Source organism: Pocillopora verrucosa, chromosome 1 (assembly GCF_036669915.1).
Source record: "Pocillopora verrucosa isolate sample1 chromosome 1, ASM3666991v2, whole genome shotgun sequence".
Lineage (NCBI taxonomy): Eukaryota > Metazoa > Cnidaria > Anthozoa > Scleractinia > Pocilloporidae > Pocillopora > Pocillopora verrucosa.
Window position 1 is genome coordinate 9,272,864 of NC_089312.1, and position 23,074 is coordinate 9,295,937.

At 37.4% G+C, this 23,074-nt stretch overlaps 1 long non-coding RNA gene across 4 annotated transcripts in view; it reads right to left on the minus strand.

Moving 5' to 3' along the window:
• Nucleotides 1-15,503: 15,503 nt before the first annotated feature.
• The window catches only part of LOC136282619 (uncharacterized), a 168,501-nt gene continuing 160,930 nt past the window's right edge, over nucleotides 15,504-23,074 (minus strand). The window contains exons 1-3 of one of the 4 annotated variants that reach the window (XR_010718311.1): nucleotides 20,822-21,130; nucleotides 17,566-18,657; nucleotides 15,504-15,720 (exon numbers count right to left, since the gene is read on the minus strand). This is a non-coding gene — a long non-coding RNA (uncharacterized lncRNA). Of the gene's footprint in view, nucleotides 15,721-17,565; nucleotides 19,820-20,821; nucleotides 21,131-23,074 lie in introns of those variants that run through there. The other 3 variants (XR_010718312.1, XR_010718310.1, XR_010718309.1) reach the window with 3 other exon arrangements.

The window sequence follows — 23,074 nt, forward strand, 5'->3', positions numbered from 1 at the left end:
TTTCTAAAAATGCGGGAGTCAACCTAAGTCAAAACCATATAAATATACAATTGAAAAATGAAAAAATTCCTTGGTTATTTAGACAAAAAAAAGAACCTGATCAGTCCACCGTATATCATAAAAGTGGATTTCTGTTTGCTGCTAAAAAATGTAATGTAATTGTCTCCCGGCCTTCTATTGAGGGATGCATGCTTAAATAACGTCGCCAAATTTGCCAACGCAAAAATCATTCTATTGTCAAATCAGTTGATAAAAAAATCCCACACAGATGTTTAAAGCTGCGCAAGTAATAAACGTAGAGGTTGTCTCATTTTAAATTCACTTTGGGTAGTTTATACATCCCTAAAGCTTTTTTAAATTTACTTATGTGGCCTAAAACAATTAAGTCTACAAGACCAGGATTCAAATAGTCAAATACCCAAATGATGCCCTTAGAAAATAATTTTAAGAAAGTTGAACATCCCAAAGAACACAAAATAAAATTCAACCCAGTCATCAGTTTGTAACCACAGTAAATAATCACTGTGGCTATGATATATATTGCACATCTCCATTCAGCATAATCTTAATTAAAACTCAGATATATAACTATTTTTCATTTTTCAAGATTTAACAGTTCAGTTTGTTGTTAACTAATCCTCCGAGTTCGTTGATACTATCAGGCGGCCGTTATCCTTAGAATAAGATATTCAAAACTGTAGTAAACAAACTTAGACAATCATCTTTCACTTCCACGTGTTTAGTTAGAATTTGAATAACAAAGGGATTTTCCATCATAATCTTATCTTTGGGAGAAACCTTAGCAAGATGTCAACGATGCATGTTATTTTACTTTTCTGTCGATTTACTAATTGCAAAAAAAGTTCAATGGTTTATTCTATTACATTTCCTAGAACAAAGAAACAAAGGCTGAAGCTGGTATTCCTGCGCAGTAAAAAAGCAATACTTATAAAGAAAATTATTAAAAAATGGACAACTGCTATATCATTGTGATTCTAGTTTTTATGTGTAAGGAAGATAAAATTCAGCTGCTTCAATATATGCAAACAAAGTGTCTTCAAGATAATTTATTGTGTGAGAATTTTGTTGTTTTGCGAAAAAAATCAATTGCAATTTCGTTTGAAAAAAAGGAAGTAAAGTAAAAGTAAGAGGATGTGCTCAAACCATCAGACATATTCCTCTCCCCTGAAAATTAGACTCAGTTGAATTTAGTATGAGCCAGAAGAACCAAACAGAATTCCTCTGGTATCCGAGGCCTGATGCAACTTAAAGCGCAGTGGAACCTCGATGTAACGAACCTCTATATAACGAATTCCTCGATATAACGAACGATAGTCTTCAGCCCGACCAAAGTTACAGTAAAATGTAGAGAAAAGACCCTCAATATGACGAAATCCTTGTAGAAAGAGTACAACCCAGAAGCTCCAACGTATAATATACCCCGATATAACGAACAAATGTCAACACGTAACAAAAGACAAATGCGAAACAGACCAACAAGAATCAAAATCCTTCAATTCTGTAACAACAGAACAGCGTCACAGTTCACAGCTCATTACAAATGCCGACTGCGTTAAGATAACGACGAAATTCGTAATTTCGTTCGTCTATACCTACAATCATTTCTTGAAGCTACTAGGGTTGTCGGATGGTACACTTCATACTTTTTCACACTTTACTATTTGTTCAAACTGTTTACAGAAAAAATAACTTAACATAACATCATTTACAATGATATAAAAAAAAATACAAACAGATATAATAGGAAATTCTGAGATGGCCAATAACGCAATGACAAAACAACGAGATTTGTGATTATCTTCAGTAGCTTCATATAGACATTAAAGCACAAATGTTATTTACAGTAATCGTTCCGATCCAAAAAACTATTAACCATCCCTCGATATAACGAACATTTTGGTTTTTCCGCAAACTCGTTAAATCGAGGTTTTCGATATAACGAACCCTAGCCTACGTTTTACCGTTGTTTTGCAGAGGACGCAGAGAAATTTACAAAAATTTCTAACGCACGTGCACAGCCATTGTTCTACTCATTAAACCTTTTGTTTAGTGACGTTCCCGTTCCCGTTGTGGTTTTCTTAAACGCCCCTAATATCTGTCAGAGAGGGCATGGAACTGTTTCCCTCCCTTCTGTGCAGGCCCAGCCGATTACGTGAGCAGTCAGAACCTCAAGGGCACGTGCCTGTCAGGCTTCTTCCTTTACTGAAAGGCAAGGTCAGCACTCAGCAGTGTTCTGTGTGATAAGACGAAACTGGAACGTTTAAAGAGCCATTTTGAGTCAGCTTTCCAGACGATTCTCTTCAATGGACATGTGAAGAAACATGGCATGTTACCCTTCTACGAGCCGCCTTAGACACAACAGCTTGAATTCATTTTGGGAGTTTTTCACGAGCACTGAGTCCACCTTTATGGGATAAAAAAGACGTACATGTAAGATATAAGATGAGACTGATTATTTATTTCTTCATAATCTTCCTTCGCCATTTTAGTGAGAGTTATTCAGGGTTTGATGCTCATGACCATTTCAGTAACTTCTACAATTTTAAAAGGAATAATTAAAGAAATGATCTTTTCTCTGAGATGTTAAACTTACTTGAAACATCTACAACTGGTTCCAAAGGTTGTTCTTTAAAGGAATCACGGACAATTAGTGCTACCAAATAATCTGTTTCTCGTCGACTAACATTGTGTCACTTTGAAAGATACTAGTTGGGCACTACTACCAACTGAGGTACAGAGACATTGTGTCACTTTGAAAGGATTTGAACCCACGGAGCCTCCAAGATACTAGTTGGGCACTACTACCAACTGAGGTACAGAGACATTGTGTCACTTTGAAAGGATTTGAACCCACGGAGCCTCCAAGATACTAGTTGGGCACTACTACCAACTGAGGTACAGAGACGTTGTGTCACTTTGGAAGGATTTGAACCCGCAAAGCCTCCAAGATACTAGTTGGGCACTACTACCAACTGAGGTACAGAGACACTCGTTGAGAGGCAAGTTTTAAGGGGTTCTCCTTTCCCATTAACAATTCTGATCATAACTTTTAATAAAATAATTTAATTTGAGCTGCAAATGAAAGTCAAACAAAGAAATAGTTCATTGTAGGTGGACTGTAATTTAAGCAATTGCAGAACAACACCACCTACATACTAGTTGAGGGCAACAGCACCAATTGAGCCATGAGGCCAAAATTCAAAACAAAAACTAAGGATATCTCATTTGTTTTCCGATGCTAAAAAGAAAAGATTTTGGACAAGGGTTATCATAGGAGTGCCCAGCATCATTACTGAAAGCTTGATCTTGTAAGGATCAAATTACATAAAACAACTGTGTACTCTATGATATGTGGTTTCCATTACACCAACACAAGAGAAATGTACTTGTAACAGTAAGAAACAACTTACAGTAATAAGAGTTTCCTTCAATAAGACAACCAGCAAAACTGACATGTAAATGGTATGGGTAACATCCACCACTAGTTTTATCAACTGAGTTAACAAAACCAAATCACAGTTATTTTTTTGGAAACCAAACTCCCTTATCCTGTAGATCAACAACATAGTGTGCAAACCTGTGGGACCTTGTATCTGGGAAAATTCAGTGATGATACACAGGAAAACAATAGCCTATGGATGATCAATCAAAAATGTGACTTACTTATATTACTTACCTTGCTCTGGTAAGTAATATTTCCTTTCTATCAAATAAAGAAGAAACCACATCATGCACTTATGGGAAGATTCTTGGCTGAGTTCAATTTAACAAAAAAGAGCTGCTGTCGCTAACATTTCCTCACCAATAATGGCTTGGTCAGGCTGTACACAAAAAACAAAACTAATAAACAAGCAAATAATACACAGTCAAGATCTTTGCCTCTTGGCCTGCCTGAACAAATGGTCAGTCCTGCTTACATATGTAAAGGAGCAATGTAAAGGAGCAAGGTGCAGTTCTTGCTAAACTGGTCCTGTTTTTTTGAGCCTGGCCAGTCAGTAAAAAAATAAGTTCTCCCACTGACTACTGTACTTCCAAAGTGTTCCAAAGTTGCTAGACGTGCTAAACATTACAGACAGAAAATGGTGAAAAGTTGTTTGTGAGCCTAGAAAACACACAGAAGGAACCAACTCACACACCCATTCTCAAAAGTACAGGTCCACAACTTCTGCTTTCCATTTACTATTCTTTGACTGCACTGATTTGGTTTTTCTATTCAGCTTGCCCTCATAAACGAAAACCACCCTTTAATGTTAGTAACTATGAACTTACTGGTGGGAGATCTTCTGGTTTGGCAGTCAGTGTGAACCATGTGCATCTCAAGTTGATCTGGTCACTCTTCAGATTCTTTAGTTGAAGCCACTGTATTCAAAAATTACATAATTACAGGTTAGAATAAACTGAGTGCATTTAACCCTTTAACTCTCAAGATCTGATCATCAAACCTCTGGCTACTTAACACATTTCCTTTTAAATTGATTATGAGAATTAGGTTTCAATCAAGGTAATACTGTAAATTGTACCTGATGAGTTTGAGTGTTCTCATTACCTGTTTGCTGTATAATGTATGGATACTATAGAGAGAAGTTACATGGTAATCACTTCTAGGAGTTTTAATCTGAGTGTTTAAACCAATAATTCATCACAATGGCCAATCAGGACAGGGAGAATTATTAAAATGAACCTGTGAATGTAAACTCAGTTAAAAGAAAAAACAGGTGAAGTATCCAAAGTAGAGGAAAGTGTCACTGATCAAATCACTATAAGTTTTATCTCTTTGCATGTGTTTGGCTCAGAGGGTAGCACATGTTTTCAAGACCAATCACAGACCATAAGAACAAGTAAACCCAGTGCAATCCTGGGTTGGTTTCATTCGACAATTAATTAAAAATTGCTCTAGATGCTATATCAAATCACACAGTGTTAAAAAAGGTTCCTAACACCGGTTATTAAATATGACATACAACTCTTTAGTTAGCAAAAGATTTGCAACTTACCAATCCAGCATTGCCTTGTTGGACAATTGTACCAATGTCAGCCTCAACACTGAGGAGATAAAACATCATTTGTCAACATCAAACAGTCACATACATGTAAAAACTGAAGATATGAGTTGCTTTCTACTAATTCATGTTTGGATGATTACTTACTGTATGATCCAAGAGATTCATCATCAGACACTTAGTCTTAATCAAAGACACCAATCTTTATTTTCTGACCATGTGAGTTGTCCACAAAGGCCTAATCACATAAACAATCAGAAACAAAATTAACAATCAGAAATGAAATATCCTATGTTTGAAGTATGGACTAGGAACCACAAACCCATCAAAATCTTTACCTCAAACGTTTCATTCCATATTGGATTCACTGTGTTGTCCTTTGTCTTTGTGTCTTGCCTCCCACTAGAAAGAAATATCATCATGAGCTATGGTGCACATACAGTAAGATACTCATTGGTGTTCTAAAACAATGATCTTGTCCCAATTAATTAATATCTCCTCATGGAGGCAAAGCAAATGAGAAATTCAAAACATGCCTTAGTTATTAATAAATTTATGTCTCGTGAGTTGCTGATTCTATTTAATTCAGAATAAACAATCAAAAAAGTTTACACAGAAGTAGAATTTTCAGAGGAGTTCAGACTTTAAGTATGATTCACCTTCCATGAAACTGAGGTAGAAAAATTTCAGTGACACAAGCACCAAAAGACACTTGGATACATATTACTGCTGGTCAGTAAGGGCTCTTTCATGTCTTTAGCTCATACAGTAATCTCCACAGGCTTTGACACATACCTCTGAGAATGACATTTGGATCTTGGTAGAACCTTTAGATATGGTAACAATGTCTTTCTTGATTAAGTCTATTTAGCTTCCAGGACTTCAATGCAAAGGATGCCCTGGAGTGATAAGAGAAAGCAAAATCAATTGTCAAAAACCTTTAAAAACTTCACTTATGTGTACATTTGGTGTACTCAGTACTACTGAGTTATTCAAATGTTAATAATTGTTTTAAACATATCTTGAGGCACAGTAAGAGACAATTTGCAGAAAGAAAATTCTAATGATAAGTACAAGTTGCTCACATCAGGCAAGGGGTATTTCATACGGATCAACATCAGTCAAAGGAACTGTGATCCTGTTTGGGAGAACCACAAATCCCACCACAACATCATATATGACTCCACAGATCATGTCACTGAAAAAAAAGGGATAAGGAAGTTAGAGAACCTCACAACACCTCTAATCCAGATTAGTTTAATTTATAAATCATGTCTACTTTACTACAACAAATGATTCATTGCCCATGCAAGTTTTCTGAAGGGTGAAGCATACTTCAGACTAAGAATATCAAGAATATTTGCCATGTTTGTTAAGTCAAAGTCTAATATTGTCCTGTAAATAATAAAACAAAAAAAAAATTACAATAAGCTGAATCACACACCCAATTTGATTGGATCTTACTTTCAATCTATCTGAGGACAGAGGCATAGATTACATCACCATGAACAACATTTTACTTCCTTATAATATAAAACAATTGGATTCCTTGTTACAGTCTGTCTAGTCAGTAATAGATCACAGGTAATGGCAAAATGTGGTGACACATCAGTGACACACTCAGCTTCAACTTAAGAGCCACTTTTTTATTTCTTACCACAGTTTGACATCTGTAGTCTGTAACTGAACAGACCTACTGCAAAATGGAATGTATTTGTTAAATATCCAACCTGATTCAGTTTGTAATAAAGTATTGACAACCTAAAAAACAACTTTTCTTGTCAAAAATGTGTGTTTCAATTAACTTTCGACTTAATGGTCTGATAAGAAAGAAGACTAATACCCCACCCACAAGAGGAACAACTGGAATAAGAGGGCACAAAATTGCATGCAGACTTCCAGGAAGCTGAATGGGATGAAAAGAAAACCATAAGAAAACACCAGGATAATAAATGATAATTCCAGTTTCAAACAAATCATGCAGGTACTGTAAAATGTTCTGTTTGTAATAAATACAATATACCTGGAGATCTTCAATGCCTGAACACTGACACCCTTGACAGATAATGCAAAGTCTGAATCCCCAGCATAACTAAAAGTAATGACAATAAATAAAACAGCAATTAGAAAATTTTGAAAAAAATTCTATCTTTCGAAAGTCTGCTGAGATCTAAATTTAAATTTTCACACTGTGTGCTACACATTTCATATCATTTTAGCACTGAGAATTTGGTGTAAAAACCAGAAAATACTAACAATGTTAAAGCTGAGGCAATCTAAAATCATGGACAAATAATTTAACGCAACAGAGCTAAATGTAAACTAAGCATCTGTCGAAGCATATCCATGCATAGTATATCATTTTTGAGTCCTTATTTATTCTTCTTCAATGCTGTTTAATGACTGCTTTTTTTTCTCAGATAACATTGGTGTTAATGCAATGCATATTACAGTGAAAAAAGTAAACGTAACAAAATTGATAAGGGAGGGGAGGGAGAAGAAGGTGGTTTCAAACCTCAGGCAATCATGTTTTGAAAAGTGAAGCTAGCATAATATTAAGCCTGTTAATGCACTTTCTTAAAACATTATTTTTGCCCACAATAATTATTTCTTGGCATTGACATATGGTTTTCTAGTTTTGTGCAACTGAAAACCATGCATTGCCAAGTAACTTTGAGAGATTCACAGTTAATGTTATATTGATTCACATTTTAGTGACCAGCATCACAACACAATGTAACATGTACAGCTGTAGACACATACCACTCAGAAAGAATACTATACAATAAATTGAGACATTAATGATGTTTGTGCTTAATGTGCAACTTTGTAAGGGGTTTTAGGAGGGCTTATAAATGAAGGGCTTATAAATGGAGGGCTTATAAATTGAGGGCTTATAAATGGAGGGCTTATAATGGAGGGCTTATAGATGGAGGGCTTATAAATTGAGGGCTTATAGATGGAAGGCTTTTAAATGGAGGGCCATACAAACATAATGTATATCTATTACAGGGTTTAAATTAACCAGAACAGAAAAAGCACAAACTATAGTAGCACTGATCAAAACATGTATTGCATTAATAAATTGAACTAATTTTGATACATTTAGAGCAAAAAAAACCTAACAACACAGACAAAGCAAGAACATAACAAAAAGGAAGTTCAGACTTTGATTTCCTTGAAGCTTGTCTTTGCTTTTTTAATCAAAATAATAATGTCTAATTTACAACAGCATGGCTTCCTGCTTATCACTAAAACAAGAAAAGCTAGAGAGGTGCTTATATCCAAGAGGGGGAGGGGAGGCTTACAATCAAATGTATTTTTTGTTCACAGGTAGATAGACCTATAACCAAGGGCCTAGCTAACAAGGGGCAGTTTGCAGCATCCCCTCCCCCTCCTCCCACTAAAGAACTTTTGTTTTAACCTGCATGAAGCTGCTTTCTTAAAAAAGTTAAAAAACATCCTGCATTTTGTCAATTGCATTCAAACTTTTGCTGCTTTAGTCACCTCAGCAGTATTATGAATTCAATCTGCCATTAAAAATATCAGCATTTACATGTAATAATATCTCATGCAATGTATATGGATTGGATTAATTTGACCACTGCTTACCCTGTCATATAATTATATACTTGGTTTTTAAAGCCAATTGGACTGAGGGAAAACACAAACAAACTTAAGAAAAAATATAAAATGAAAACAATCAACGGAGAAAAAAATAACAGGAATTAAATGTTGATTTAACATAAAAATCCTGATTTGATTCTGGTTGAATGATGAATGCAGATTCTATCTGTAGCACTTGTGGTGACCAAAAGTCTAATTCATAAGATTTCAAGCGGTGTTGCTCCAAGATGAGGTTGATGAGGTGTTTGGGGCTATTTTACAGATCAAGATTGAAATGTAACAAACCAAAGTGGACCATTTACACAAATCTTTAACCTTGCAAGCAATCCAATTGAACCACAAATCACAATCAATGTCACAATCAGTCAATCAATCAACTGAACAAACATAAACTGAAACAATGATGCAACAAAGTTCTATCAATCTAACAAAATGTTGCAAAATATATAAACAGAAATTGAGTGTAAAAAGCTGGGTCTTAACACCGACAACGAGATCAAAATGATAATAAACAATACAAATAAACCAATACACACTACGTTAAAGTACTAAAAGTTACAAGAATTTGGTTGCTGGTAACAGCCTATCATCTTTATCTAAATGGTGGCTGGTGCATTGGAAACAATTCTGGCCTTTAAAATCTCAAATCAATTGAATATATGTCATTACAACGAAATATCTGTTTTAATACTTTCACCCAATGCTAGAAAACTCAACTATAAAAAACAAAGTTACAAAGGTACTCACACATCAGTCCCACTTGTGCCAAAGGTTTAAAAAAGTTCACTAAGTTCACTGAGCCCCAAAAAAACCTTAATGCAGCTCAACCAATTTTCAATGTACTGATTCAGAGTTCAAACGCATGAAAATATGTTAAGTAAATTAATGTCTTTTAAAAGAAAGATACTGAGTGCTCTTCTTTTTTCCAGTTTCATCTCTTTCACATAAAATAAATCATGCCAATTCATATTAGTTCTCTTGGAGTGAAAATGCAAAGGTGACTATAATCTTCAAGCAAAGTGTTTCTGTTTGAAAGGCTGTTATTCGTTCTAAATAATTGCAAATTCTTCATTTTGAAAGAAGTTTTACAAATTAAAGCTCATTTAGTGTTATCTCAAATTCATTTTCTACACCACACAGTTTAGAAATAACAAACATTCTTACATGTAAGTCTCTTTGCCCACAAGAAAGTGTTCCAGAGAACAGAAAATGCTTTGGGATTTTGAACTGATTATGATGAAACTTGTTGAAAAAGATACTGAGGTGAGATATTCCAAAAGTCAGAGAAATTAACATTTCAGCCTTTAAATTTAAAATTTGAGGGGAGAAAGTTTAATGCCTGCAGAACACAACTAAAAATAACTTTGAAGAACACAATCAGAAATTTGAATTTTGTAAAAGGGATTAACCTATTAATTTTGAGCTCTTATTTTAATGCTTAACAACCTGTGATAAGCAATCATTGTTGTTTCAAGATCCGTTTTTATCAACCATTCAGTAGCATACAGCGTTGTAAGACAATACAGATGTAACTCGATCTCAGTCTAGTTAGACATTGATGGCGCATGTAATCACGTACATATTGTAACATCCTCCCTTTTTTTTTTTTTTTTTTTTTTGGTGAAGAAAAGCTTGGAAAAAAGAGAAAAAGAAAGAAAGAAAAAAAAAGAAAATTAACCAATAAAAGTGTCAATGTCAGTTCAGTTCAGAATCAATGCCATAGGACAAAATCTATCAGCTGGTGAGTTCGACATGAGAGGATTGGTAAACGAGAACACTGAACCCTATGATAACCGCGAAGAAGGATTTAAAGTCACGAGTCTAGTCACGGATATAGTCCTTGAGGTATGCTGGGCTCCTCCTGACTCGCTCTGACCTCCGACATTGTTCCGGAACAGTCACCTCTTCAGGGTGTGGCTCGTGAGGAGCATTGCTCTGGTCAGGGGTAGACGCTGCGGTTGTGGTCGCCTGTTCATCTGTGCTGGCCATATCCGGTTCTGGCGCTGTGATGGTGGGTTCAACTGGTGGTTCAGACGTTTTCCGCAGGTGCTGTCGGTTTCTGCGGTAGACTGCTCCGTTGTCCGTCTCAACGGTGTATGATCGCTCGTCGAGTCTTGCAGTGACTTTGGCCTTGCGCCAAGAGTTATCTCCAAGTTTGAATGGCTTCATTCTAACAACATCGCCTTCAGACAAACTGGGTAAATCCTTTGCGGACCGGTTGTAGTACTTTGCTTGGGCCTGCTGGCGCTGTCGCAGCTCTTTCTTTTCCACTTCCAGGTTTATGGTCCTGGGTAGTAGTAGGCTTTGAGTGGTAGGAAGGAGTGTTTTGGTCCTTCGGCTCATCAGGCGTTGTGCTGGGCTGGTCGTCGTCCCTTGTGTCGGCGTGTTTCTATAGTCGAGTACGGCGAGGTATGGGTCGGTTCCAGCCCTGATTGATTTCTTCAGAATGCGCTTGACTGTCTTCACCCCAGACTCGGCCTTGCCATTGGCTTTGCTATTTCCAGGGCTACTGGTAAGGTGCTCAAAATCCCATTTTCTGGAGAATTCAGCGAATTCGTCACTTGTAAACTGTGGTCCATTGTCACTGATCACTTGATCAGGTATACCGTAGCGAGCAAAGTGACTCTTTAGCTTCAGAATGGTGGTGCTGGCTTTAGTGTTCGGCAACCTGTCCACCTCCCAGAAATTGCTATAGTAGTCGATGGTGACCAGGTAGTCTTTGCCATCAAGAGTAAAGATGTCTGTGGCGATCTTCTCCCAAGGACGGGATGGGACCTCGTGGGACATTAGTGTCTCTTTTGGGTGCGTGGTGCTGTCGAGTTCTCTACATATTTCACAGGCGGAGATGTGGTGCTTCATTTCTGCAGACATGCCTGGCCAGTAGATACATTCACGGGCACGCCTCAGACACGCCTCTATTCCAAGGTGGGACGAGTGAATCTTCAGCTTCATTGTTAAATTGCACTCTGTTACAATATGTACGTGATTACATGCGCCATCAATGTCTAACTAGACTGAGATCGAGTTACATCTGTATTGTCTTACAACGCTGTATGCTACTGAATGGTTGATAAAAACGGATCTTGAAACATGGTGGCAGCGAAATAGGATAACAAATCCTCCGCCTACCACTTACGGAGTCGAAAACAGTTGAAATCATCTTGGTGTAGTAATGTCCGACTCAGAAACGGCGCCTGAAGCGCCACCACCTGGCTCTTCGCAACAGACCCTAACACAACTGGGAGTTGTGCAACACCCGCCTTTTGGCGCGATGGCCGGGATAATGCCTCCTGGAAAACTAGTTACGACTGGGAATGTGGCGGACAACTGGAAAGTATGGAAACAAATGTGGGGCAACTACATGGTCATTGCTCAACTCGAGCTGAAACCGCCGGCGTACAAAGTCGCATTGTTTCTCCACTGTATCGGTGTTGATGCGTTAAAGATTTTTAACGGCTTCCAATTCGACACTCCAGACGATAGACATGATCTGGCAAAGATAATACAAAAGTTCGACGAATTCACCATCGGCGAACTGAACGAAACCTTTGAAAGGTACACTTTCAACTCCAGAACTCAGCAGGAAAACGAAAGCATTGATGCTTATGTCACCGCCCTTCGCACACTAGCGAAAACATGCAATTTTTGTGACTGCATGCGTGATTCGATCATTCGCGACAGGATCGTCCTGGGCATTCAAGATCACCGCACTCGCAAACGGCTTCTACAAGAACGGAGTCTCACCCTGGCGAAGTGTATCGATCTTTGCAAGAGTTCTGAGGCAACAAATTTGCAATTGAAAACGATCTCGGGCGCCCAGAACGAAGATGTTCACGCTGTGCAAGATAAACACCCGCCTTCCAGCCGCCGTGATGACAAGTCTAGGAAAAGCCGCGCGGGGAAGACGAAGACCTGTAAATTTTGTGGCAAAGCACATCCTTTCGAAAAAGGAAAGTGTCCAGCGTGGGGCGCGAAATGTACGAAGTGCGGTGGCAGAAATCACTTCGCAACAACCTGCACTACTCCGACCAGAAAAGTGTACAACTTGAGAGATGAATCCTCCGATGACAGCGACATGGAGTACATTACAAGCATTGTTGCACGACCGGACATGATACACGCTGTTACACAAGAACATGATTACCCAAGAGTAATCTACACTGAGATGCTTGTGGGCAAGGCAGAAGTGAAATTTCAAGTAGACAGCGGCGCCTCGGTGAATGTCATTCCCGCCGATCTTGTGGCTGATAAGAAGCTTGAGCCCACCACAAAGACACTACAAATGTGGAACGACACAACACTAAAGCCACTGGGTTCCTGTCGATTAATTCTCCACAATCCAAAGAATAAGAAGAAGTTCTCGGTGGAATTCCTTGTCGTTGATAGACAACTGACCCCACTCATTGGAGCAAAGGCAGCTCAACAGATGTAACTCGATCTCAGTCTAGTTAGACATTGATGGCGCATGTAATCACGTACATATTGTAACAATTGTTGCAATAAATCATGATGATAAAATACCAAACTCATTAAGAAAAAGAAAATCACTGAAAAATAGAAAGGGTTTGCCCTTCTTGACCATAAATATGTATACAATGCAACTTAAAATGGATGTGCAAGTCCCATAAATACATTTTGTATCTGCGTCAATCTATATTAATACTAAAGGACATTTCATATTATCGATTTCTCGCCTTACTTCGTGACCGATATTGAAGAATGTAACATCACTTGGACCACGCTATATTTCGAAGGAAGGGTTTTGAATTTCTAAAATAATCGCCTAAATTTCGTGGTGTTCGTTGTGACTGACGAAAACGAAACGAAAAAACATCGAAGGGTTGGTGCAATTGCTAGGGTAGTTCATTTGAGTTGTCCAACGGGGTTAAGTCCATGGACTGAAGGACATTGTTTTGTCCATCACCCCATTTCTCGGTGATCGGTGCTTTCAAAATATGTTAAAAAATTAGTACGTAATGCTCCTATGTAGTAAGATTCATTTCATTGACACTGAATCGGTTGAAAGTTCTTTGAAGATTTCTCACCTGTCGAGGGGTTCCTTGTAAACATTAGAATTTCACCATGGTAGAAAGACGTTACCTCACACATCCGATGTATAAAGTGAAGGTGAGACAAGTTTTTTAGAACAGGTCACCATCATACGTTATCAAACATAACACACCTGTCGAAATAAACCGACTATTCAGTGCGACATCGATTCTTTCAGTTCTAAATTCACGGCAACTCATGCGCCATTTTGAATGTGGCTTTTAAGAAACTGGGTCGAGAGCTACATGTAGTCTAGACCAATCAGAGAGAAGACTCTGTGTTCAAAGAAATCTGTGTGCTTAACTTCGACGAATCCGGATTTTGATTTTGAAATCGGGAATTCGGATTTTGCGGTAACACACGTCTTTCAACGCTGGGAATTTCATCCTTAAAGTGGATCTCAATTAAGAAACCCAGCTCCGGATCTCATGGATTTCTATGTTTTGCCTTTTTCCGGGAAATCCAAAAAGGATCTCTTCTAGGAGGGGTCTCAATGAGGTTAACCGTTGGCTATAAAAAGAAAAGAAAAATAGCTTTGGATTTTTTAATGAAAATCCATCTTGAGTACAGATTTTTCATCATCGAAATCCGTTTTTGCTTCCCATTTTTAAATACAAAATCTGTTTTTCAAAATTCTAATTCGGATTTACCGATCGAAAGCACCCACAACTTTAAAGCCATTTTCCCAATATTCCACAAGTATTCGCAGTTATTTTGGACTCTTTTGAATAGAAATAAGATTATTTTTACATAGCCAACAATTTTAAGGCTTTTCGACTATCTTATTAAGGCCATCATCATCACTAAGTTTCTTCAAAATTGGTGCTTGTTTAGCCAACGTGTAGCAGTACTTGGCAGGGGGAGGGTAAGGTTACGCGTAAGCTTATCAATGTCTCCACTTTCTGGTAAATTTTCTTACTGACAAAAACACTTGAAATAGTCAAGAGAAAATAATGGTTTTTATTCTCTGAAAAAATGGATTTGAGTAATGTACGCAGATAAGCCGATAGACAAGGTTTAAAAGAACCGATCTAACTATTATAGACTTACCTCTTTGATGATCATTGGTTTGATGACAGCAGTGAAAAGACAACAGTACCGTCTACTTTTCTTAAAGGATCTGTTACCGAGTGATTTCTTTCTTTGCTTATAAAAGTGTATCTAAAAACTACATCTCTACTACCGTATTTTTAGATTTAAAAGCCAAAAAAACCACATAGTGCGGTTCACAAGCAGCTGCTACTTTGACTCATTATTCGCATCAAAAATATAATTTTTTTGCTGCATCTAATTGTTAAGGCAGATCATCATTGAGAGACAAAGCGTGGTCAATGTGATCATTTCATAATGATACACTTCTCCGCATTAGCTGAGATGAAAATTATATGGTTTTTGGAACTGGTGATTGAATTTCCATTCAGCTGATATCCTTATGCTGGTAAGAGAAATCTGAAAATCATAAGGCGCAGTCAATACGTCATTATCTTATAATAATGTACTTTTTACTACCTTAAACGAAAATTATATGGTTTTTAAAACTGGAGATGGAATTTCCATTCAGTTGATATCTTGAAGCTGGTTAAAGGAAATCTGAAAAGAAAGTTCCCTCTCAACAAGGCTCCTCTTCACATATCTTCAAACACAAACAAACAATTTAGAAAGACAATATGAAAGTTCTGTAGTGATTCTTTGGAAAGTGCTGTCATGTAGTCTTAGATTGAGCAACGAACCGAACGAGCCAGAAAGATTTAATTGAGGAAGTTGTGAATGAGGGTGCTATACATGGAACCAAAGTCGACCAAGAGATCATGAAGTAATAATGTTGATTTATTTATAAAGCAAAACCATTTTTTTTAACTCTGTCACTAGGTAAAGGGCCTCAGTTGAGAACAAAAGCTGTAGAAGTCTATGAAGAAGTTTCTCAAATATGGCTCAAATGAATTTGTGTATTAGCATTTTTCAAGCTTCTTCTTTGCCATTGCTAAATTGACCACGACGTTTTCCTAGAAACCATCTTTATGCCCTGGAAAAAAAATTAAATCTATTAGAAAGTTAGAAGCCCACTGGCATGTATATCTACATACAACTCGTCTTTTACTGTATTAATTCCCCTCCCCCTTTTTGCTGTTTTTCTTCCCGTTATACTCTTTCCCTCATCCTCGACTTAAGAGCCTGAAAGGTCAGAAGCCATTGTCGCTTTGGCAAACTTTATAGCTTTTCTTCGTCAAGGAAAAAATCAAGTATGAAAAAAGCTCAGCGATATTGAGTTTTCTTGTACATACCTTAATGATTCGTGCTCCGGGCGCAATTAGCGCGAACTATTGATGCCTAGAGGGAGGGCGCTTATTCGAAACGGGGCGCTTTTAAGGAAGAAGGCACTATTTAATTCTCGGGAAACAGCAAATTATGCCAAAAAAAAGCCTTGACGTTTGTTTGAAAAGGATCAAGAAGACTGGTGAACAGACATGCTGTCCCTCGAGCGAGATCATTCGTTTGAAGGAACTGTGCACACACATGGACATTATAGTTGAGAGACTGAGACGAAGACCACTGTTTTTGTATAATAAGGTTTGAAGTAAGTGATTATGCAATTAAAGGAAGATGAACCACCTTCGATCTGAATGTGCAGGTGCACTAACAGTACTATCGCTGAAACAGAATAGTGCCGCTAATTGGTATAGGGGCGCTTATCGCAATGAGGGTGTTTCACACTCGATAGGGGTGAACATAAGAACAGTGGTGCTCATTAACAAAAACGAGTTCGAGGGAGGTGCTTATTAGAGGGGGTGCTTACAGACATACATACATCTTTATTTAACAATGCAGGTTATGAAAATTGGCAAGAACGAAGTCCTGATGCGGACCTGCCTAACTACAGCTAATTAAATATTGTCACATTAGGTAAGGATAAAAATATAAGTGAACGAGATATAAATTTCTTGTTAAATACAATAATGATTAGATAAATTTAGATGTAATCATTATAAATAATAAATAAATATCTAAAAATATAGGAAATCATCATTTTTCATTGAAACACAGAAGAAAACTCTGGCAAAATTTATGCTATTTAGTAGATGTTTCTTCACATTCAGCTTAATCTTAAAAGATCTTAAAATTGCACAGTCTTTGACATGATGCAGAAGAAGGTTCCATGCCAACGCAGCCCTGTGTTTAAAAGAGGACCTGCCAATTTCAGATCTTGGTCTTGGCACTTCTATATTTAAAGAATTCCTTAAACTGTAATTGGGTTTTGCCTTAGAGAGGAGAATATTCAGTTCCTCTGTATTTGAACCATGATAGGATTGGTAGGTCACAACCAGCAGCCTCTTTACATAATATGGAGGGAGGTGCTTATTAGAGAGGGTGCTTATTAGGAAGGGCGCTTACTAGAGGGGGTACTTATTAGAGGGGGTGCTTATTAGAGGGAGTGATTATTAGAGGGGGTGATTATCAGAGGGGTGATTATTAGAGGGGGTGATTATTAGAGGGGGTGATTATCAGAGGGGGTGATTATTAGAGGGGGTGATTATCAGAGGGGTGATTATTGGAGGGGACGCTTATAAGAAAGGGGGTGCTTTAACCCTTTCACTCCCAAGATCTAATTAGTAATTCTCCATACTATCTGCCATACAATTCTTATGATGTTAGTTCAGAGAATTTGGTATTGGATCAACTAATAATCCCATGATTGATATTCTCCTCTATTCTCATCACCTGCCTGCTTGATATTGTATTGACACTGTAAGGAGAAATTCTGTCTTGGTCACTTGTGGGATGGTGCTGATCAGTGGAACCTGTTTAAACAGTAAGAAAAGCTATTGATTTTAACAGTTGACTCAAAAGTTCATGCTTAAGTATTACTCACTTGTTTAGGTGTAGCATCCTTTGTAATAATTCTTTGAAACATTGTCATTTCATCAGTCATCCTCTTTGTTCCTACATTTCTTAATGGCCATTTCTTGCTCTTCCTGTTTCTGCAACACGTCCTGAGCTGATTTATACATGTCCTAAAGGGAATCCAACTGTTTTTCATCTTCTGTGAAAGTATCATAGGGGCAATTCTGTCTGTTGTGGTTCTTCAAGCTCACAGTGTTAATCAATCAACTTTCCAGAATAGTGAGTGATTCCAATGGTACTTATTTACTATGCTCTGTAACTTGTCTGTAGAACCTCAGTAATTTGTGAAATATTAAACAAAAAAAAACCAGTCACCACAGAGCTTGTTTACCAGTGATGCCCTTGGTTATCTGAAGTGAGAATCCTTACCCACAACTTGTGATATTTTGGACACAGGCATTAGCCAGTTGGCTTTTTACAAAGCGCAAGCTAGGAGTTAAACTAGGGGCAACCAAAAACAAATCCAGTGAACAACAGAGTAAAGAGTTGAACCCAGGACCGCAACAGTACAAGTCCAGCACCCTAACCTCTCCACCACAATGTCTCCAATAATGCTGGCAAAATTCATGTGAATGTCATATGTACAATAATATTCAACATATTTCAAGATACAAGGTGTAGTAAAATTAACGTCCAAGGAGAACAATAAAGATCATTGAAATTAATAGCACCTGGGCTTGAACTGAGTCTAATTGAGCACTAGGATTAAAACACCTATCATTCAAAATGAGACTGTCCATGTGTCAGAAAAGTCATGTTACATGCATTATATTTTACTCTATCTTTTCTCATTGCTGGGTTCTTCTCCTAGTTTTACATTAATTGAAAAAATAATGGTATCTACTTGTCATTCTCAACAGCGATTTTCCTTTACTTAATAGTCACAGACAGATCGTGTCACCAAAAATTTTAGAACAGATTACCCAAGAATTTTTATTTTTGCCTTTATGAAGTAGCTTCCTTAGAAAAAGTTCAAACAAATCTAGCATGTTGTCCATTGCACCCAAACTTTTGCTGCTCAAGTCATCACAGCATCATTATCATTATCACTTCAATCTGCCTTTAAAATATGAGCATTTAATTATCTCATGCCATGAAAAAAAATTCACTCAAATGACTGGATTAATTTGGCCACTGCTTACCCTAATTAATAAAATTAACTAACCCCCATTCTTCTTTCCTTGATGAGCCCAGAAGAAAACTCCATGCAGTTCAACCAATTCTTAGTGTCTTGATTTAGAGTTAAAATGCATGAAAACATTAAGGTGATTCCTCAGATTATCAACGCATATCCCGTGATGTGCATTAAAATCATGTAATCAGGGGAAAGAGCACATGTGTATTCTGAGAACATGGTACTGTTTTTCAATCCATGGACCAGGTTAAAGAGGTATGAAGGTCTTTAGCTCTTATACGAGCATGGTGACCTATATTTTTTATTGCATAATTTTGGTGTACCATTTATTCCCTTTAAATTGGGGATTTTAAAAAAAATGCTACAAAGGGGAAAAAAGATAAGGCTAAAAGCATGCACATAGCTCTTTATTTGAGCATGCAAATTATGATCTTGAAAGAAACAACTCAATGAACATTTTGAGTCTATGTCATTTAAATTTGCCTGATTTTCCCATAAATTATTTATCAAATTGTTCCACATGCTCCAAACTTTCTACCTATTGTATCAAGTTGTTTTCAAGGGTTACTTAAAAAACCCTAGCTTCCACCTGCAGTGAAATGTACCGTGAACTGATTAAATGACACACATCACTAGTGCCAGTACAGGTATAAATGGGGTATGTTTGGCCACTTATATCTCCTAAACAAGCACAGTGACTTATCTTTTCCAAAATTTATGTATCATTTCAAACAGACATTTGCAAGGAACTTTTAAGGAAAGTTTAAGGAAAATTGTTCAATAAACTGTTTTTCAGAGGAATCACCTAAACTAACTTAATGTCTTTTAAAAGATACTGAATGCTCTTCTTTTTTCCAGTTTCAATTTGTTCATATGAAATAAATCAAGCCAGTTCAGAAGTTCTCTTGCAAAGCAAAGCAAAGGTGACTACAATCTTCAAGCAAAGTGCTTCTGTTATAGTTTAAAAGGCACTCAGTAACAGAGACAATCTGTTACTTGTTCTAATTTATCCAAAATTCTTCATTTTAAAAGAAGTTTTACAAATTAAGATTCATTTAGTTTCTTTTCAAATCCATTTCCTACACCACACAGTTCAAAAATAACAAACATTCTCAAGTCTCTTTGTCTACAAGAAAGTGTTTCAGAGGACAGAGACACGCTAAGGGATAACTGATTACAATGAAACTTGTTGCAAAAGATACTTTGGTGGGAATTATTCCAAAAGCCACAGAAATTACAATTCCTGCTCTTTGCCTTAATAATAACAGGGGAGACCACTTGATGCCTGCAGAGTACAACTGAAACTTAGGTTCCACAATGTCTAACTAAGCTAAATTAAAAATCTGATGAGACAAATTGGCCAATTTACATTTAAATGCTTTTGAGGTCCACTCTAAGGAACTTGACTTTTTTTTACTTGAATTTTGTAAAAGGGATTAACCTTCTATCATTTTTTCACGCTTATTTTAATACTTAAGAACCTGTGATAAGCAATCATTCTCGCAATAAATCACCATGATAGAATCTTAAATTCATTTAGAATAAAATCTTTAAACAAAAAGAATGAAAGGTGTTGCTCTTTTGATCATAAATATGTTTACAATGCGGCTTAAAATGAAAGTGCAAGTCCTCCAAAACATATGCAAGTCCTTCCAAACAAAGCCATGCCAACTGATGTACATGAAAAATACATTTTGCATCTGCGTAAATCTATATACTGAAGCTTAAGGACAATTAAAATTATCGATTTCTCGCCTCAGTTCGTGACCAATATTGAAGAATGTAACATGACTTGGATCACGCTACATTTCGAGGAGAGGATTTTGAATGTTTAAAATAATCGCCCAAATTTCGTGGAGTTTTATTGTGATTAACGAAAACAAAACAAAAGAAATCGAAGGGTTGGTGCACGTTAGGATAGTTCATTTGAGTTGTCCAACGGGCGTAACTAAGTCTGTGGACTGGAGATCATTGTTTTGTCCATCACCCCATTCCTTCGTGATCAGGGCAACATTTGTGAAGATGAGTAAGTAACGTTCCTATGTAATAACATACATTTCATTGTCAAAGTTCTTTGAAGATCTCTCACCTGTCGAGGGGTTCCTGGTAAACATTAGAATTTCAACATGGTAGAAAGACGTTACTGAACACATCCGATGTGCAAAGTGAAGATTAGACGATTTTTAGGATTGGTCATCATCCTCCGTCATCAAATGTAACACAATTGTCAAAATAAACTGACTATTCAGTGCGACATCGGTTCTTTCAGTCCTGAACTCGTGGCAACTCGTCCGCCATTTTGAATGTAGCTGTTAAGAAACTGGGTTGAGAGCTAGTCTTGGCCAATCAGAAAGAAGACGTTGTTTTAAGAAAAATCTGAGTTCTTAACTTCAACGAATCTGGATTTTGATTTTGAAATCGGGAATTCGGATTTTGCGGTAAAACACGTAATCTAAAAACGACTTTCAACGCTGAAAAATCCATCCTCATAGTGGATCTCAATAAGAAATCTAACTCCGGATCTCATGAATTTCCATGTTTTGCGTTTTTCCGGGAAATCCAAAAAGGACCTCTTCTAGGAGGTCTCAATGTGGTTAGCCGTTGGCTATAAAAAGAAAAATATATATATATATATATATATGTATATATATATATATATATTAGCACGGGATTTTGAATGGAAATCCACCTTGGGGACAGATTTTTCAGCGTCGAAATCTGTTTTTGCTTTTCATTTTTTACTCCAAATCTGTATTTCAAAATTTTCACCCGGATTTACCAATCGAAAGCACCCAGAACTTTAGAGCCGTTTTTCCAATACTTGCAGTTATTTTGGACTCTTCTGAATAGAAACATGATTATTTTTATATAGCCAACAACTTTAAGGCTTTTCGACTATCTATTAAGGCCATCCTCGACAGCAAGTTTCTTCAAAATTGGTTCATCCATGTCCAGCCTACGAGTAGCCGTACTTAGCGAGGGGAGGGGAGGGTACGGCTACACGTAGGCTAATCCATGTCTCCACTTTCTGGGAAATTTTCTCTCTGACAATAACACTTGAAACAGTCAAGAGAAAATAATGGCCTTAATCTTCTCTTGAAACATTTAAATCATTCTTATGATTCACTTTCAACAAAATGCATTTGAGTGATGTACGCATATAAGCCGATAGAAAAAAAAATAACCCATCCAACTATTATGGAATAACCTCTTTGATGATCATTGGTTTGATGACGGCAGTGGAAAGACAACAATATTGTCTAGCCTTCTTAAGGGAACTGAAACCAAGTGATTTCTTTCTTTGCTCATAAAAGTGTATCTAAAAGTTATATCTCTACTAACGTGTTTTCAGATTTCAAAGCCAAAAAAATTCAAGAGGTAAGAAGTTGACTATCGACGCTGCCATTTTCAAAGTCAACATGGTAATCTGGCCGCAAGCTATCGACTCGCGAAAACCATATCGCGCGGTTCACAAACAGCTGCTACTCTGACCACAAAAGGAAAAGATCATTATTCGCATCAAAAATATAAATTTTTTGTGGCATCTAATTGTTAAGGCATATCATCATCGGGAGACAAAGCGTGGTCAGTGTCATCATTTCATAAGGATATACTTCTCACTAGCTGAGATGAAAACTATATGGAGAGAGAAGTGCTTATTAGTGAGGGGATGCTTATTAGAGTGGGAGTGCTCGTAAGAGAGGGAGCGCTTACAAGAGAAGGGGTGCTTATTAGAGGGGGCGCTTCTGAGAGAGGGGGTGCTTCTGAGAGAGGGGGTGCTTACGAGAGAAGGGGTGCTTATAAGAGGGGGGAACTTATTAGAGAGAGCTGCATCTTAGAGAGGAGGTGCTTATTAGAGAGGTGGTGCTTATTTGAGAGGGATGCTTAAAAAGGGGTGCTTATTAGAGAGGGAGTGCTTATTAGAGAGGGAGTGCTTATCAGAGAGGTGCTCTCTAGAGAGGGGGTGCTCATTAGAGAGGGGGTGCTTATAAGAGAGGTGCTTATTTGAGGGGGTGCTTATGAGAGAGGGGGTGCTTATTAGAGAGCAGGTGCTTATAAGAGAGGTGCTTATTGGAGAAGGGGCGCTTATTAGAGAGGGGGTGCTTAGAAGAGAGGGGGTGCTTATCAGAGAGGGGGTGCTTATTAGAGAGGGGGTGCTTATTAGAAAGGGGGTGCTTATCAGAGGGGTGCTTATTAAAGAGGGGGTGCTTATAAGAGGGGCGTGCATATTAGAGAGGGAATGCTTATTAGAGAAGGGGTGCTCATTTGAGGGGGTGCTTATTATAGAGAGGATGCTTATCAGAAAGGGGGTGCTTATTGGAGAGAGGATGCTCATTAGAGA